The following is a 7,505-nucleotide window of genomic DNA, read 5'->3' on the forward strand; positions in this document are numbered from 1 at the left end:
CAAATCAACATAGATGACTTCAGATCTCTGTTAGGATTTGTATTCACTTTAAATGGTGGAGCTGGTAGTTGAAAAAGTTCCAAGCAGAGCATTGTAGCAAATTCTATAATAAAAGCTAAGTATATAGCAGCATTAGATGCAACTACGGAGGCAGTCTGGTTGAAGAAATTCATCACAGAGTTGAGAGTGGTTCCTAGCATTGCAAATCCTATTGACCTTTATTGTGATAACAATGGTGCCATAGCACAGGCAAAGGAGCCTAAATATCATCAGAGATCTAAGCACATACTCAGGCGATTTCACCATATTCGAGAGATCATTGATAGAGGAGATATCAAAATATGCAAGGTAGACACAAATGACAACATTGCAAATCCACTGACCAAGTCTCTCTCACGGGTCAAGCATGATCAACACACTAGGTCTATGGGTATTAGATATTTGTATGATTAGGCATTGTGCAAGTGGGAGATTGTTAGTGTATTTGCCTTAGGCCATTATCTTGGACCTTTTGTATGTCATTTTAGTTATTAATAATAGAGGTTTTATTATTATTATTATTTGTTTTCATATTATATAATAATTATTAATATCCCTGATTACTTATTATTATAATTTATAATGATAATAATAAAATATGACTAGTATGATTATTGATTAATAATCATGAGATGATTATGTGTATGTTGATATAAATTAATAATCATAGATACTTATTAGAGAACAAAGTATTGGATGGACTTACACTAAGATCACTACATTGATTTTTGTCATAAGTGAATATTAAGATAGTTATGTTTTAATCCTTTGACTTGAGATTGTCATAGTATCCAACATAAGGACTGTTATGTTTTGACATAACCAAATATTGTCTTTAATCGGATAATCATAAAGGTTATGATTGAGCACAATAGAAATTGTAGACATTCATGACTTTGCTATCAGCAAGAAGTATGCTATATTTGTAGACATTCGGATTAGGATGAACCCCATGGAAATGATCTTCGGGGGAGGCTCTCCGGTGGGTTCAAACCCAACAAATTTTGTCAATCCAAGCCAAGAAATGAAATTCATAGAGCCCCCAAGCGTTTTTGTCGTGGATCGCCGAGCGTTTTTGCCATGGATCGCCAGCTCCATGCCAACATGCTACTGCCATTTAGGTAACGCGGGGGGACGGGTATGAGTTTGTCATCCGAGCAACTAACCTGGTAGGTTGGCCGGGTTGATTCTCTCTATCTATGAAATCGCATTTGACTTGGTTTCAGTGCGGAAAATCCCGCAGCAATTTCACTAATTGATTTGATTGACCACCCAGTAGAGGTAGTAGCAAAGTCAGTGGTTTCCTCCGATTCGGAATTTGATTCGGGACCAACATTCTCACCTATTGGAGAAATCAATTTGTAATCCGCAGGATTACCTCTGGGGGTAAGAATTGGAGTCATCTCTCGATATGCAATTGACGAAACAGAAATGAGATGGTTCGATGTGCATGGATTCAACGTAATACACGCCATCAATGCATGGGATGAAGAAGACGCCTTAGTGATTTTGGCACACAACATTTTATCAGTTGAACATACTCTTGAGAGAATGGAACTTGTCCATGCGTAGGTGAAAAATGTAAGAATAGACTTAAAAACAAGCATAGTTATAAGAGAAGAAAGATGAAAAAAAAAAAAAAAAAAGAGAATTAAAGGGTTTTAACAAGTTCATTAAGGACATTTTTGAAAAAAATTATAGTTTCTCACCTTTGATTGTTTGACCAAACGGTTATTTTGAACAGAAAGACTATGAAGTTGAATGGAAAAGAAAATGAAGGACTTAAATATTGGATCGCCAAAATAGAGGGACTGAAGTATTAATTACGTTAAACCTCATAAACTAAAAAATAATTTTATCTAAAAAATAATTATTCTACCAATCACAACATATTAATGTTTTAATTCAATAAAAATACTAAATATTATTTTTAAAATTATTCCGAGCACAGCTGATATTTCATCCGTTTAAGGCTTCCTACAAATAGAAAACTTGATCTGCATTTTTTTTTTCTTTCAAATGATTCCCATACAATATAAATCACATCAATATGGATTCTGTAATATAAATTTTGCACAAATATGGATCCAGTACTAATTCTGAGAATATGAGATATCGCAGAAGCTACATATTCCTGAGCAACACACAAAGTCCAACTAATAATTAAACCTTGAAGCTGATCTCTGCTGTCCTGCTTCTCCAATCAGGATGTTCCGAGATCTATGAGAAAGCAAGTTGATGCAATAACAAAGCAGAGATGAAGATCCTAAAGGGATCAGTTTCCTGCTGCGCGGGGTTCCAGAGTTGCAGGACATGTGTTTGATCAATTTACGAGGTGGAGTCATTTAAACATGCAATCAAATTTCAAATAGGCATATATAAAAATGGAGTGTTTTCAAGAGTTCCAACGTAGACTAATGCATATGGACGATCCTGCCATGCGTGTGCTTAGCCTGGTTGGCAAGCAGCTGGGATCGACCTATGTGACCTATCCCATATTCAAAGTTACGAAAAAAAATATATATAAAAAAAAAAAAGTTGAGAGTTTTTTTATTTTAGAATTCAAATATAAGCTTTATAGATTACATTTTTAGTACAACCAACCTACCACTATATTATAATATAAATTATTTATTATTATTATTAAAAGTTAATTAGAGATCATTTCAATCATACTGTGTTATTGATTTGTCAAGGAAAATATAGATAAAGGAAAGATGAGAGATGAGAAATTTTCCACGAAAATGCTGTTCTTGGCACAGGTATGGAATCTTTTTATCTTTATTTATTTTCTTATTATTCATTCTTGTATAATTAAAATAATCTGTTTTATTGAATCCCTTCACACCTAATAGGCCTATTGCAATTAATATATAAATAAATATATATTTACATGTTTTTAGTGATTTAATTTTTTTAAAATCTTGATAAATAATTCAAATTTTCAAAATTCATTGAAACTTTATTTAAAAATATTATATTATATCTCTAAAAATATATAATTTAATCAGTATATTATGAGTGTTTAAATTTTTTAAAAGTTCACTTTTTTTAAGGATATTTCTTTTGTTATATTTTATCCCATCAAACTGAATAATCTTCCATCTAATTATCCATTAATGATATGAGAAATTACTAAAATAATATTGAAAATATATTATTTTTAATTCTTGAAATATATCAAAATTGAATTTTTCAAAATAAATAATTGACTCATGTATTTAACTTTATACAATAAATAAATTTATTTTTATTTTTTTAAGATTTGTTTTCACTACGTAGTAAGAAAAAAAAAAAATCAGTTTTGTATCTTGAATTTGGATTGCATGTCTAGTCAAGTTGCATCATTATCCTTTTCATGTCATTTCAATTTCATTTAGTTGATCAATCAATTTACCAATTGATGCTTTGTTATGACAGATTTCTATGCTTTTAGCTCAATCTTATCAATTCAATGCAATTTAGGTCTTCAATTTGGAATTTCTTTTGTGTCAGTATTAATTGACGATAATTAAGTACAATTATCTTTCACAAAATAGATGGCCTCATTAATCATAGTTCCGTTTCAACTTCAAATCTCCTAACCGATTAAAATTGAAATTAAATTCAATTAATAATTTCTATTATTAAATTAGATCGAAATTATTATAATATAAGTCGATTTTAGCTAACGAAGTATTTTAATTTTTAAATAAAATTAAATTCACCTATTTAATTCAACGCTCTGATTTAATTTTAATTTAAAAAAATTACTCATAAAAATCGAGCAAAATATTAATAAACTATAATATAATATAATTTAATCTAATTTAACAATTGATGATCTGAGATTCAGAAAGATAGAATTTTACAAGGGTTTGATGAATTTTAGAACAACTTAGCCCTAGAGGAGGGCATCTCCGCCCTTTTATACTCTTTCCTCTCCTCACGCGAGATGACCATCCCGCTATAAGACCACTTACCCCTTGTTGTAGGTTTGTACGTATAGATGACCTCAGGACCATCCCTTTGTCAGGCTAGCATTTAATTCCCTTCGGCGCGTGAGTGGACAGAGCTGCGAAATGACTGGACCGGCAATCATTTTTTTCCGTGTCCAGGTTTGAGAAAAAAGGACCGGAACCCAGAATTGTCTGGCTTTAAAGCTGAACTGGACTGGACCGGTCTGATCAAATGACTTAAATAGATATTCAGTCTGCAGGGTGAACGGATTGGGCCCAACTTATTCGAAGGCTTAAGAGCCTTCGGGATGTGAGCTGCTACTATCAGTCCGGCCTCATGATAGAATGGAGAAACTCAGCAGTCATCAGCAATAATAATAATAATATAATACATAGTTAGAAAGAAGAGGTGAGTTTTAACATTACAGTTAAACAATTTTTTTAAAAATATTTTAAAAGCTAAGTTAGAGGGAAAATTGTTGAAATTTTTATATTTAATAATAAATCAATAATTCAAAAGAATAGAATTTATAAAATTTAATTTAAAAAGGGAACCGAAATCTGCCTGGGGCTATGTCTAGTATTAATCCAGGACGCGTTATATCATAAATTTAGAAAATGACAAATATGGTTGGATTTAAAGAGGAAAAATGAGAAAAGGGGAAAAGGTGGCGGTGGAGAATCAGGGATGGAGAAATTCAAGTACAAAAAATATATATGAAAGCGATAATTCATTAATATTTGATGAATTATTATTTTTGGATTTATTATTTGTGGTCAAAACAAATGGCCAACTCTTTATGATGTTTTACCAACTTAAGCAACATAATTAACAATAAAACCACATCATAATTATTTTTAAAAATTTTATTAAATAATTTATAGAGAAAGTGAAATAAATCCAAGTGGGAGATGAGATTAAGATAGATGATTATAAGAGAAAATAGATAGATAGAAATGTTGATTCAATGATTAAGTTGTTAGTAATAATAATAATCAATGATTAGATTTCTCATGTCTAAGCTCCACTAGAATGATTAGAAATAAATATGGACCCATTTTCAATCATAGTAAAGACCACACATTTATTCACTTTAATTATGAAATAAATCAATTAAGGAGAAAGGCATGGATGACGGGACTCTTTTTTTTTTTTTTTTTTTTTTTTTTAAAAGGCAGTTTTTGGCACATATGTAATCTCACTTATTAGTGAATTTTAACATATACTTAAAACAATTTTTTTTATTAATTTGCTTCTTCAACAAATAATCTATAAAATTACGGTTTTTTCATGCGAGTAATATTATATTCATATAAAAATTTATTTCTTTATTTTATATAATAATATTAAAAATCACATATTTTTATGTATTTTTTATCAACATATAATAAATTGCATTTTCACAAATCTCATAAAACTAAGAGGTTATAAATGAACTAAAGGTCCAAACTTATAGCGGACAAAGACAAGCCAAAAATAAATTGACTGAGTATTAAAGGTTTCAGTTAATAAATCAATTCAAAAATAAAAAATCAAACTAAAATAACCACATAAACTAAATCCAAATAAAATAAAAGAATTGCACAAAAGAAAAACAGAACAGACGGACAACAAGCGCATGTACCAATCCAATTGCAACGGTTTTAATCTCACTAATAAAACACCACAGAAGACAAGCACAAAATACTAAGCACAGTAAAAAAGAGACACAATAGCAATAAGAACAAAAAAGAAAAAAATAGAAAAAAACCACACCAACATGCAATATCAACAAAACACACCGCAAGCCTTAAGTCCAACATCGAGCATCTAAACAGTACTGGAGGAGAGAACATAACAGAGTTCAGCCGATCTATGGCATGCAGAAGTGGTTATTGTCAGATGTAGCGGCATAGTCCCAAAATGCTAAAGTTGCTGAAATCAAAACCCTTCACAAACGTCAATCGACGCACTCCAATACTTACAGGTTCAACAGAACATATCCCTCAACAGAACCTGTATTATATTAAAAGAAAAGTAAAACCAAATAAAAGAAATTCAAACCCAAATTCAGCCACTCTCTCTGCAAAGAAACAGACGATCAAAAGTTTTTTTCTTATCCAAAAATCGAAGAAAAAAAAATCAAGAAAAGACTATCAAAACAAGACGTCAATATGATAACAAGACGTAGAATTCAAACTCACACACTCATCGCACGTTTTCTGTTGAGCATTGTACTCTCTCCTTATCCCTTTTTTTAAAATTCTCGTCGTATTGCTCTCACGTTTTCTCTCTTTTACGACGCACAGAAATTAAAAATATCAATTTATCATATTTTTACATGATGTTAGACTCTTTTTTATATATTTTTATATAATTTTTCTTAAATATAAGATTAAAGACAAATATATATTAAATGTGATATTAAAAAAATATTATTTTCACATATCTTTTAAAAAAATTAAATTGCCACATCTCGTGGAATAATTATTCAATTTTTTTATCATTGTACGTGTCGTGAGATAATGTTTATATATATATATTATTAAAAAATAAAAAAACTTAATAAATTAAATCCAAACGGATTCGATACCAATAAATCTTTTCATATGTATAATTTAAAATCTAAAATATTAAGCGAAGAAAACATAAATCAACTTCAACGGACATATACTGAATGTATTTGATAATTGTGTATAAATGTGGAATGGGATGAATTAATTAATTAAAATTGAAATTAATCAAAACTTAAATTTGAAATCAACTTTAAATTAGAATAAATCCATTTGATTAACCTAAGAAATTATTATTAAATTTAATTAAAATCAAAATCAAAGTGAATGATGAAATTATAATTAAAATTACGCTAGATAAAATTCTAAAGAATAAATTTCAATCTTCCTAAACCTTAATTAAATCCAATAATATAAACTCAAAAATCTATCGAATATTTATTTTATAATATGTATAAAATAAAAAGTTTAAAATTTCAGATAATTTAATAATTTTAGCATAATAAAAAAAATAAAATTGGGCGGTGAGATAAAGAAAAAAAAAAGAACAATATTGAAAGATATTTGATTTAGCATTGATAGTCAAAGCAAATGTGGGGAATGTTTCATGCTTTACAACTATAAGGTTAAGAATCAAAAACAAAAAAACAAATTCTATATTTATTGCTCAACCTTCACGAAATTTCCAATTTTTGATAAAATTTTGCCATATTTTTTTATTTTAAAATAAATAAATAAATATTAATAGACCATATCCAAAGTGTACTATATTACATACGTCATAGATTCATATGGGGTTCACAAAACGTGTTGTTTAGGAATCATAATTATATATTTATGAATTTAAAAAGAGAAAAATAGAAAATAAAAGAAGGAAAATAATATAAAAGGAAGAGAAGGTATAGGAGAAAAAAAATAATTAAGGTCAATTAAGAATAATTAGAGTCCTTAATACCAAAGTTAGTATTAAAATCTGACCTACTAAATATTCTATTATTTTCTGTGTTTTGACATAATCTCTTTTATGATTGGTTC

This window comes from Manihot esculenta, chromosome 16 (assembly GCF_001659605.2).
Source record: "Manihot esculenta cultivar AM560-2 chromosome 16, M.esculenta_v8, whole genome shotgun sequence".
NCBI lineage: Eukaryota > Viridiplantae > Streptophyta > Magnoliopsida > Malpighiales > Euphorbiaceae > Manihot > Manihot esculenta.